This window comes from Aquila chrysaetos, chromosome 7 (genome assembly GCF_900496995.4).
Source record: "Aquila chrysaetos chrysaetos chromosome 7, bAquChr1.4, whole genome shotgun sequence".
In the NCBI taxonomy this organism is placed as follows: Eukaryota; Metazoa; Chordata; class Aves; order Accipitriformes; family Accipitridae; genus Aquila; species Aquila chrysaetos.
Genome location: NC_044010.1, coordinates 16,765,398 through 16,777,648, shown reverse-complemented (window position 1 = coordinate 16,777,648; position 12,251 = coordinate 16,765,398). Strand labels below are relative to the sequence as shown.

Genomic DNA, 12,251 nt, shown 5'->3' with positions numbered 1-12,251 from the left:
ACCTTTGCTGCATAACATGAACTGTCAACTCAAAAGCACGTGTGGTTTGTAACTGATATTCCACTGAAAAAATGGGCTTTTTTTCAATTCATTTTCCCCTTACAGATCACGAGAACTCTTTTCTTACCTTTTTTCCCTCCTAAATGAGGCTTTGGATTACTTTTTCCCCCTCTGTGGTCTTGTATTTTCTTAGGATACAATTATACTTTCCTCTCTGTATTTCTAGTTTCTCCAGATTCCTTTCATCTCTGCCATTTCCAGAGAAATGTGAAATTTGAGGACTTTCTGAAAAGTTCATTAAAGTGCCCAGCTCTAGATCAACAATAAAGACATTCCTTAAATGAAAGAGAACTCAAAACAATCTTCACTGATTCCTGATGGGTATCTCTGACCACACAAGCACATCAGAGCTCCCAGCACAGTGAGGTACCTGAGAGCTTGAGGAGATCCTCAGAAGCACACACGCTGAGATGCCTTAGCCCTTTTCCTCTCCCAGTACATACCTGGGGGTAAGGTGAACAGCGCACTGCCTATGGTGCAAATAGCCTATAGCTTTTCAAAGTGCTCCTCCCCACAAGTCAAATCAGGGCTGCCACCACCCCTTTGTGTATTTCTAAGCAAGCAGCAAGGCTGCGGCACACGTACAGACACGGGTCACATCACAGCATCACACATACATACCATCTCAGACCCAGAAACACAAATATGGCTGGGCCTGGCTGCACCATACTTGCACACAATGCCAGCTCCAATGTTACCTCCAGCACCTCTGCACCACAGACTGGCCTGCAATGGGAGTCTACAGCTTGCTCCACTTACCAAGACAAAGTTAGGAAACGTTTTAATCCTGATACACAAATACTTGCAAGGGGGACAACATTTCTGACAACCAATTGCTCTTCTAACAGAAGCACTCTTATAATAAGAACTATTATTTTAATTAACAATTGGACAGCACAGCACATGGATGAGGAAATTTCTAATTATTGCAATGGGGTTTAAAAAGGTATGCACTGGTACTAATAGATGTTACTGACCCCATTGGAAATTATTGGTGAAGGTCCTCTCCCCTTCACTAAGAAGGCAGTCAGACCAGTCACCCCAGCATTAAAACCTACAAATCTGTGAAAAATTCACTGCAGTCGATACACTGCAGTTCAGAATGATTATTTTTTGTCCACAGTGCTGCTGTTTGTTTCAATCCATTTAGCAATATTCATTAGCTCCCCACTTCAAATTAGGGTAATTGAGAGTAAGAGAACATGTAATAAAGCTTTTTACTAAGGGAGATGTGCCCCATTCCCTTCTCTGATTCATTTGTTGACTGTTGACTTGCAGTCATGTTTTACTAGGAATCTTTCTTCAGAAATGCCAAATGCGTCATGAAAAACATTGTGCTGTCCCTTTCTTATGATCTCGCTATCACTGAAGATTTTAAATCATATGTTTCTCTTCCCATTTATGCTATTATCTTACAAGGGAAGGATATTAAACTCTGATGCCAAGACTCTTTCGCCTCTGACCCTTTTTCATGGCTGAAACCACGGACACTAAAGCCCTAGAAAAACTCATGTGTGTCAACAATCCTTAAAATAAATACTAAAAAACAGTCTTACGACAAAACCGATGTTAACCATACCATTGTCTGGGATACTTCAAATTCTTCCTCTCAAGGAATCTCAGTCACTCGCATTAAATGACTCCTGATTGAGACATGAGAACTGGCAGCAGTGTAAATACCCACGGAGCACTGGCTGGTACAGCTGACAGCCAGATCGGATCAGAACAGCAACAAAAGATAACACTGAGTCTGGACAGGCAGCTCAGCCACCAGCCTGAAACTTTGGAGAGTACCCTCAAGTTCCTGCTCCAACAAGTTTTGTATATGACAAGAGGCAAGTCACCCAACCCTTTCTTTGTCTGAAATTCCCATCTGGAAAATTAATACAGTGGCCCTTGCCTCCTGCTAAGGAGGTGCTGAGATCCTACAGGAATGCAATGCCCCGAGATAGACAAGAGATGGACAGGGGAACCAGGATTAAAAAAAAACCTTTGCATCCAAAGGAAAATCAGTTGCAGAGGAAGACAAATCAGAATAAAGAAGTTTAAACTCTGTGTCTGGAGCTACAGTAAAACACAGATATGGCACTGTGTGTGTACCCATGCAACTAGCACAAAAGCAACACAGGACTATTTCCATTTTGTAATAGCAGTGTTTTTGTAACCATGAGGGTCCAGAGCTGTCAGGCAAGACCTGAAGGAAAAGTCATATCTGTCATTCAAACAGCTACTAATATAGTTTGCAAAACAGCTGAGCTCTTGCATATACAAAGCCTTCTGCATGCACTTCGCTACCTCACAGCCTTCCTGGTGAGGCAGGGAATAAGTGTTATTCCCATCTGCCAAAAGATAGTCTGAGTTTGAATGGCCTACTGAATGCTGCATGTGAAATTACACTGACTTTGATTCAGCTCAAGTTCCCAATGCTCCCTCCACAATTCTCATTGTGTGTCAGGACCCAGTTTCAAGTTCATTACCTTCATGTTTTGAATTAGCACCTACCATCTGCATACAAATGTACAACTTGCAGCTAACATTTCAACAGCTTTCAAAAACTGTGAAAACTCTCAGAAGAGATGCAGCTCAGTCCTTCCAGCACTGTTGCATGACTCGGGTTCCTTCATGCTGTTCTCTGTTTTGCCATGGATTGGCGGCATCACCAGGACACATCATTAAATCTCCTCACAACACCATCTCTCCTGGGTGTGCACTAGAAATCACAATGATGTGTGCATGACTTCACCGGGGAGCAATACAGATTAACAACTGTGAGCTGCTTTGCACTGCATGGGTAGAAGACACTTCGGACGTACAAACCATAAAGTTAATAAGGGATAACTATGTATTTCTTCATTAAAATTATCAGCTGCTGATTTGTCCTGGTTTTCTCTTTCTGATTCCACATAATAGCAATATGCATGTCCTTTGTTTATGAATGTAAAAAAAAACCATGGTATGTCTTATGTCTCTGCTAGTTCTTGATATGAGAAGCATTCACCCTATAACTCTGCAACTGGTATCACCCCAGATCTGGAGACTGCCCAGCCTCTGCCATAATTCAGGTGGTTTTGTGCTTCCTCATAGCTGGTGGTGGGGAGCTAAATCCCGTTGGCTCCCTACTGATTTACACCATCCAGTGTCTGTGTCAGTCTGATATGCAAAATAGTTTTTTCCATTTGACCATATGAAACATATTAAAGAGATCTGCCACACATTTGCAATTAAGCACTGAAAAAATAAAGTGACAAGACTCAACATCTGCTTTGAAAAAGCTCTGGTTTAGGCCAACAAAACTGTTTTTCACAAACCTGTGGGGAAAAAGCGGTTTTTAAAAAAAAGGGGTTTTTTCCCAGGATACAAGAGCTACAGGACCAAGAATAGAAGGATGAGTTATAAGCCTTTCAAAGCAGAGATTTATCATGGAAATTCTGACAACCGTCAATGTGAGCAATGCCGCCAGGCACCACTCACAATCCACAGCATCTTTCAAACCTGTCGGGGGTTTTTAGAAAGGGCTAAAAATAAATGCAGAAATGCAGCAATATATACACACACACACATATATTATTGTTCAAAAAAGAACAGGTGGTCCTGCCAGCAGTGTAAACACAGATGACTCTTGAAAACAGCTAACAAATGCCCACCTAAGCAGCCTTTCCTAGCCATACAAGAAGCACATTCAGACCTCTCCTTGAGTTCTCCCAGTCTGCAAGCCATAATCATCTGGGATCCTGACTCTCTGTCATGACAAGGCCTGAGGACTTCCAAGTGTCTTGATCTCCTTCACCCAACGTATTCACACAATTCCACCCTCCTGACCTCCCATGGATTATTGCCCTTCTGAAAATAACACACATGGAACAGCTGGTGGGGCCAGAAATGTCTTGAATGTAAATAGCACAGGTCCCCAAGATGAGGTTTATGTCCTCCCTTCTAGCTCCCCACCACTTGATCTGACCCTGTGAGAGACTGAAAGAGTTAATGTCTCAAACATTGTGGTGGGGCAAGTTCTGCTTAAAGACAAACCCTGCACAGCAAGGAACCAAGGTGAAAAGCCCATCAGCTCAGACATCAGCAACAGGAGAGGGAGGGCATGCTGGAGGGTGCCCAGCTCCCTGTTCTGATAAGCTCTTCTGATACAAAGATCAAACAATGGCCACGACTGCAGGGAAGGACAAGTTACTCCCCAAAGGACCCCCAAGCCCAAAGGCTCACAAACTGCTCATTAGCCTGACGAGTTTGGGTGCCCGCCCGAAGGAGGGGCAAGGATGATAAAAGGACACAAACTGAAGCCCCATGTGTGCAAGCCCACCGGGACTGGACCTGTCGGCTGACTGGACCAATGCTGGACCCAGGACTGGTGAAATCTTTCTCTCCTCCTTTCTCTCTCTCTGTCTTCTTCTCTCTTTCCTTTTCTTTTTCCACAATCCCTACACCTCATCCATTTCAAGACATAAACCGTTGACCAAGTCAGAGACTAGGAGTAGATCCAGCCGCCCCCGGGCCCTTCTCTGAGGAGGAGTCTGGAAAGCAGGGGGGTCTGCTCTGAACCTCGTGACTCAATGGGAGGGATCTCCTTATTCCCTGAATTGATGTATATGGTTACACAGTTTACAGAAGTAGTCTTATGCCAATTCCTGTTGTGAGAAACCCTGCCACCTACTACCACGCCTCCCCAGTTCAGTTTGCTTCTGTCATAAATAAAATCTTTAACTGACTGTTTGGTGTCGTTTCACCTTAATTTAGCCCGAGGGAATTTCAAATTAAACACGACTCCCTGGTCTGTCCAGTCTGGGTCATGACAGACCCCTATCCTCATATAACAAAGCGGAGTATATACTGAAGGGGAAAGCATCAGGGCACTATGGACAGCCCAGAAGGACTCAAAGAGCAAGCCCGGATGACTGCATGTTGAGACCCATCAGGTCTACCACCTGCAGGAGTCTCAAAATTTATCCTAAGCCTGCAGCAAAATAAAAGGGTAACATTTTACCCCAGATTCCAGTTAAGTCCCCCCAGCCCACCACAGGAAGAAGAGTGAGGTCACAGGTTGTATCACACACATAAATCCTACCGCTTGGTCGCTTCTGTGTGGGTATGAAAGCATAACGAAACAACTTTGCTGGGAACCCACTGTAAGGCCTGTTTTGGGGTTGTGTGGCGGGGTTTTTGGCTCCAGGGGAGGGGGCTGCAGGGACGGCTCCCGTGAGAAGCTGCCAGAAGCTTCCCCGGCTCTAAGTCAGACCCACCTCTGGCCCAGGCTGAGCCCACCAGTGACCGTGGTCGTGCCTCTGGCAGAACAGATTTAAGAAGGGAAAAACCTGCAGCAGGAGGAGGTAGAGAAAACCAGGAGTGGAGTTGAGCCGGGAAGGAGGGAGGGGTGGGGGGAAGGTGTTTTAAGACTTAGTTTTACTTCTCATTATCCTTGTTTTGATTTGATGTGTAATAAATTAAATTGATTTTGTTTCTTCCCCAAGTTGAGCCTGTCTTTTGCCCGTGACCGTAAGTGGTGAGTGATCCCTCTCTGTCCTTGTCTCGACCACGAGTGTTTCTTTACATTTTCTCCTCCTCATCCCAGTGGGACCGGGGCGGGGAGGAGTGAGCGAGCGGCTTTGTGGTGCTTTGTTACCGGCTGGGCTGAAACCACAACACGGCTCAACATGATATCTCCATAGCCCTCCTCCCCTGAGCACTTAGAAAATGCAACTGTAATTTACACTTGCACCATCTCCTTTAATTTCATGCCATCCCAAACCACTTGGTGTAATATATATTCACAAAAAGCAAAGGAGGTGGTAAAGCTTAAAAGTGCCAAATGGTTAAATGCTGCCACGGGGGAGCACATCTGCCACTGTGTCAGAGCACGGAGCCCCAGGATGCAGCGTCTCAGCTGTGGTGAAAGACTGGCAGCTCTCCCACCACACCCAGACAGCTCCACCGTGCAGACTCGGAGAGTCCACCTGACATGGCTGGGAACAGCTTATCCAGCTTGCTTCTGGAGGCTCCTACTTATTTCAGCCTTCATTTACACAGGAAAAACACTCTTTCAAAGTTGAAAACCGGCCTGCTGTTATCCCAGAGAGGCGCATAATTGAGTCGGCATGATGCCGCAGACTACCAAACGCAGCAGATGGCTGTAGGCATCATCCAGTTTAGGATGACAAAGTTCGAACAAAAGAAAAACAGAAGGCAGGGAGCGCATCTTCTGCGCTAGGTTACAGGGCAGGGGATGAACCTTTACACAATTGGTATGTCGCCCAGCCACACAGCCGGCTTCCAACTCTCCCGCTGCCACACTGACAATGACCAAATGCCCAAGCCTGTAATTTAAAAGGAAAAGAGAGAGAAAATCATGTGGTCCCAGGCAAAGGAGACACGAAACAACTGACTGTCTGATGCCCTGTTTCTAAAATCCACTGAAGAAAATCTCCGAAAATGTCCTCATGATACCAATCCTAAATGCCACGACTCTGACTTTCAGGACTGTCCCACACAACCTGCAGGAATTCAGAAATGAAATTATGACCTGCAAGTAATGACACACACCATTTCACTGCTGGAAGGTAAACCGCTGATGTGAAAGCATGCAGAAAAGGAGATGAGATGCATAGATGTGTACACTGTACCATCAGTGGTGCCTCATGGGGAGGGCTTGGTCTGCGGTGGCATTTAGGAGTTTATTTTTGCCGATTCCACCCCAAAGGATCACAGAAGTTAGGAGTGGAAACATTCCTTCCATTTCCCCAGGCGCCTTGCTCACAAAGCAGCTGGCTACAAAGTTCACGACGACAGACAGACTGGAGTAGACAAGAGTGATACAGCACCACAGGAAGCAATACAGCACACTCGAACAATTTATAAATAAATTTCTGCTCTTTGTGAATGCAATACAGCTTACGTGCCCAGACTGACTAGTTTATAATAGCCACTGTGGTCACTGATCCTTGCAGGACACAGAGACATCATCATTAGCTCTACAGTTGGGAATGGCAAAAGCTTTTTCGGCCGCAGGGTAAAGCAGGCTGTGATTCTGAACATGAATACTGCATGTATTCTTGCCCATGTTGCAAGAGTGGAGACCTACCAGTTACAACACCTGAGACTTCAGTAGCCATAGTCACTTCAAGGGACCGGAGCAAAAGCACCTGAACAGTACTCAGGGAGCCAGTCATGGGAACATTTTGGGGTGGAAGGGGCATTTGGAAGGGTAGGAAAACACTTTGTGCTAGAGCAGAGCAGCAGATACTCCACCAATAAGTGGCTCTGGCAAGCCAAGTACCTGGCCATTAAGACATATTCCATGCACTCCACACAGTTCACGGAGCTGCCCCAAAACAGGCACGTGCCCCACAAGAGCGCGACAGGTCATGCTTGGCATGAGCTGCTCATGACTCACTTCTGGCAGCCACACCAGCCTGGTTATGCCTCCAGCAGCCAACATCACTGCCAGGTTCCCAGCGCAGCTGCAGCCTGTGTTGCGTAGAGCTGTGGTAGAATGTTTCCAGCGTGCTCCCCTTGCTGAGTAAAAAGCACTTGTGAAGGAAACAAAGAAGTCAAGGCAATATAAATCTATTTTTCTGACCCCTACCATTCAGGGGAAGAAAAACCACTTACCTGAGGGGTGTCCAAATGCTATTTCTGTCTCTACCCAGCAGACATTTTAAGGTAAAACCCTGATTTACACCACAAAGAGCTATAGCCCTTTGTTCGGGGAGAAGGTGTTCGCCTAATCCAAGAAACAATGAAACACTGGAACTCACCAGGCTAAATTGTTTCTTTGGTGGATATTTTTTAAACACTATTTAATTTCAGTCAGTGTCATGGAACAAAAATCTAATCATGATAGCTGGTCGCATACCTTATCAATGTATCAGCCACACAATGACTGCGTGGCTTGGTCAAACTACGAAACTCACTATGACGCAGTTTCCTCTTCAAGAAAATGAGGATATAAATGCAAAATTACCATACAGGAGTGTTCTGAGGTGTGATACATGCATGAAGCACTACAAAAAGGCAAATGATAGCAATAGTAATATTTCACAAAAGTAGTAGTCATTGTAATTTGGTTAAATTCTAGCCAGGTGGAAATTTGCACACTGTTTTCAGAGTGGAAGGTCTCCTGAAACTTGCTTGCTCGTTAGAGTTCATTAACTTCCCTCTGTGGAACAAAACTCACCCATTGGATTAGCCTTCTGCTTCTCATCTGGTCACAAAAAGCAACAGAAGGGTAAAAATAACAGGTCCTTTGAAAATGCTTCTGTAAAGATGATGCATCTTAGAATAAATTTCTACACAGTTGGACAAAGGAAAAAAAAGGACAACACCATTTGCTAAAAAATTGACAGCCGCCTGCTATTTTGGAGAGCTCTCCTCTAATTGCACGCACCTGCTGTGGCATGGTATATTCTAAAATATATCTCAACAGTAATGCTGCTTGGCAGCAGCCAAGTCCCCCCAGGAGGGACCCTGCAGTCCCAGTCTTCACAACTTCACAGGAACTGGTTTTTTTTTCCAGGGTAACATTTGAATAGAAATTCAAATAAATTCACTGTGAGCCTCTTTCCTTGTTCCACCTCTGCTCGTTTCTATCACATCACCTCTCGCTCTCTTCCTCCCTCCCCTTAACTACGTTTTCCTATTCCCTCTCCCGCCAGCATCCGTACCCCCTCACCCTCCCACAACACAAGATTTAGGCTTGATTCCTCCATTTGTTATTTTCTTGGCTTCTGAAATATTTTTGCCTTCTCTCTCTGCTCTTGTCATGCCTCTGTGTTTCACATGGTCTAAGCTCAGAAAACTGAGGTAACCCTTTCAGAACAGCACTGCTTTGAGAGACACGAGGAGATCACCAAATCGCCCCCATCTGCACGTCCCTGGTGGCTGGGTCAACCTCTCACCGCCTGCAGCAGCTCCTCCCTCTGGCCCTGGTGCCGGTCACCGTCCTCTCCCTCCTATCGCTCCTTCACCCTTGTCCCTCGTCCTGCTCTCTGCATGCACCAGCTGCCTGTCACTCCTCTGGTGCCTCCTGCCACCACCCCTCCAACCAGAGGTCCTGTGAGCTCTGTTTGAGTCAACGCTGGGTACTGCTCATAGGGGACAGATGAAGGCATCCTCAGAATTGACACTCAAGGAACTTGGTTTCTACACCAGGTCTTCCTCCCAACACAAGGCAAATTATTCAGTTGTCTTTGCCACAGATTTCTATCTGTAACGTGGTATTTGTATTCCAGAATGGTTTGAGGATGCTTGCCTTTAAAGTCTGACAAGCACAGAGCCACTTTGGTGACACGGGTCATAGATGAGTTTCCAGCGGGTCCCCCTGGGAGCAGGTGATCCAGGGTCTGCCAAGCGGACATTTACAGGCACGTGCATTCAGCCTGCACTGAGCTTCTTTCCCACCCCAGATATCAGCATGGCACCCGTGCCACGTGTATCCACACGGGGCTTCTCTTTCTTTCAGGGGCAACCTCATGGGAAACAATCTTGTCTCTCTTTCCAGGATTTCTTTAATTGCCTGCAGTGAAAAAAATGGAAAGCGGGGCAACTGGGAACCAGGGAGAGGTAGATGGGATAGGAGGGTGTGCTGGGGATGGGGACACTGTGTCATGTCATCCTCACTGTCCCAGCTGGCCCCAGGCAGCACAGACAGCCTGCAGGCTGCCAGCACCCACTGTAGGTGCTGAGCTTTTGAATCAATAGGGCCAAGCAAAGGGTATCTGCTGGTGTAGAGAGCTGCTGATGCCAGGCCAGGAACCGTGATGTCAGTTCTAGTGTTAAGTATTAGGTATGGCTTTCTGGTGTTCACGCTCTGCATTACCCATGGCGTGCCATTGACAACAGACCAAAGGAAACGCAGCAGGAAGCATACAGACACCAGAAAGTTCAGAGTCCAGGCAGGCAACAGACCTCCAAGTTTCAGACCAAGCAGAAAATCAAAATCTTAGAAACAGAGGCAAGACCCTCCCCAGAGGAAGGAATGCTCCGGTGTAGGGCAGCAACAAAGCACAGAAGGGACTCCTTTACCCTTGTAAGAAACCATAGGCACTTTATGAGGCCCCAGAGACACCAAAGCCTCACTGCAGCAATCTCCACTTGGTAGGTTTCCTGAAGACCTCATTTACTGTAGACACCCTCTCTGGCCCAGTCTTCACGGCACTTTTCTGGTGCGCTACCTTTCAAAGACCACAATCTACCAGTTCCAGTGTTTCAGGGAGTGCTCCAGTGTTTCAGGGAGCGCTCCAGCTCCCAACAGACAGCACCCGCTTCCAAGTGGGAAAATTGGAAAGAGGGAGATAGTGAGTGCAGTGTAGTCAGGTCTGCAATTGTATATGGACAAGTTAAAGAACTGATCTTAACAGACAGTAAAATAACTGTCAGCTTCCTTCAACATCCCAAATTTCTGTAAAACTTCCCCTGATCTCCTTGGAGAGTTTTAAAATGGTGACACCTTAAAAGAATAAAAAGAAATGGGGGGAAGACAGAGGACAACAGTAACCAGCAAAAGGAGGGCGCCAAGGACCATCAGCTCAAGTAGGAAGAAAGCAGGGGCATAAAAGAGGTCCTGGGTAAAGTAGAGATCCAAACCTACAGGAAAAGAAGTACTGGAACCCGTAACATACATAAGGAGGCAGGATGACAGACAAGGGGGAGCACAGGAATCCCTAATAAGTCCAAGTCAAGCAGATGTGGTCTAAGGAACAAGCAAACTGCTTATTCCCTGATAAAAATATTACTTATGCCAGAGTGACATCACCACCAAGTCTCGAACCAGAAGGTTCATAGGAACCAAGGAGACAGGAACCTGGTGATTGCTTTATGATGTCCAATAAAGGCTTCATGAATGCACAGCTCTCTAGCTTTCACATATGTCAAAGTTATTAGCTACCATGGTAAAAGGATGCTGAATAGCATTGAAGGGTTAATTTGTACAGACTCACTGGTCCACATCACTGCCAGGAAACAAGAAGCAAGGGTTTGAAGAGAGGAGGAGTGGAACGTGCACCTCCAGGCACTGGGTTCACATTCGCCCTGGGACAGCTTCGCCAAGTGCTGCCAGGGGATGCCAAGAGGCAGCTCCAATGTTACAAACAACCCTGAGCCCCTCCAGGTAAAACCAGTTTACCTACGTGGCGGGGCCATGCCTTCACCCGCCTCACTGCTGCAGCTTGTCTCCCGGCCCAGCAATGCCAGCGCTGCGTCAGCTCCCAAAGCTGTGGTGGGAACGAGAGGCCAGATACGACTCGGTCAATGCCCACTGCTCCCTTCCCAGGGTGCCTGTACCTGGGCATCCAAACTGAAAAAGACCTTGTTTAACAAACACACGATGGAGAAAGCCCTCACTTAAACAAGAACAACAAACAAATTGCCATTGCCACATTTAGCCCCAACTACAAACCTTTGCTGGTGAGGTAAATGGGGTGGCCAAGTACAGGTGGGGAAAGAAACAAGCTAGAGGGGTAAGGAGCGGAGCTGGGCCCTCCCTCAGCAAAACGTCGCCGTTAACACGTGAGCCGGGGGGAACGCCAAGAACGAAGTTTCTCCCGCCGCTCATACCGCATCCACACGGGCCGACTAAAGACCGAAGCGCTGTGCACAGGTGACTGGTCCCATACGAGATTTGAGCCGAATGCAACATCCTCCCCTCCCCAAAACTTCCTTCCTCATCAAGGGCTGTTAACAGGAGGGCGCAAGCAACCAGATGGGGAGGAACTCGGGGACTCTCTCCCTCCTCGCAGGCTCTTCCCTCCCTACTTAGATTCCATCCACCGATAAGCACCGGGGCGGGCTCCTCCGCCCGAACGCACCACTCCCGACGCCAAGCGAGCCTTCAGGGGCAAAAGTTGGAAGGGGTGGAAAAAAACCCCAACCCAGAAGGCTCTCTCCCTCCCGGGAAGCCGCACGCTTGCAGCCGGTCAGTTAGCCCGCAGGGAGCGCCCACCTGGCCGCTTCCCCACGGAAAAAGGAACGAGTGAAGACAGAGAGAAGCGGCGGGGCGGCACTGCCTGCGGGCTGACAGCGCTGCCCCCCTCGACCGGGCGGCGACGAACCCCGCTGCCTCGGCGGGGGCGGGGCGGGGCGGGGCGGGGCGGGGCGGGGGCCGCGGCTGCCGGGCGGCCCCAGGGCGGAGGAGCCGCAAGCCCCACCTGTCCCGGCGGGGCGGGGCCGGGCCGCCCCGCCCCTCCCCGGCC

At 47.7% G+C, this 12,251-nt stretch overlaps 1 long non-coding RNA gene across 1 annotated transcript; it reads right to left on the bottom strand.

Moving 5' to 3' along the window:
* Window positions 1–7,414: 7,414 nt before the first annotated feature.
* LOC121233457 lies at window positions 7,415–12,233 on the bottom strand. The gene is made up of 3 exons (XR_005932905.1): window positions 12,207–12,233; window positions 11,001–11,273; window positions 7,415–9,577 (listed from the first exon to the last, which is right to left on the bottom strand). It is a non-coding gene; the product is annotated as an uncharacterized LOC121233457 (long non-coding RNA).
* Between the last annotated feature and the right edge of the window lie 18 nt (window positions 12,234–12,251).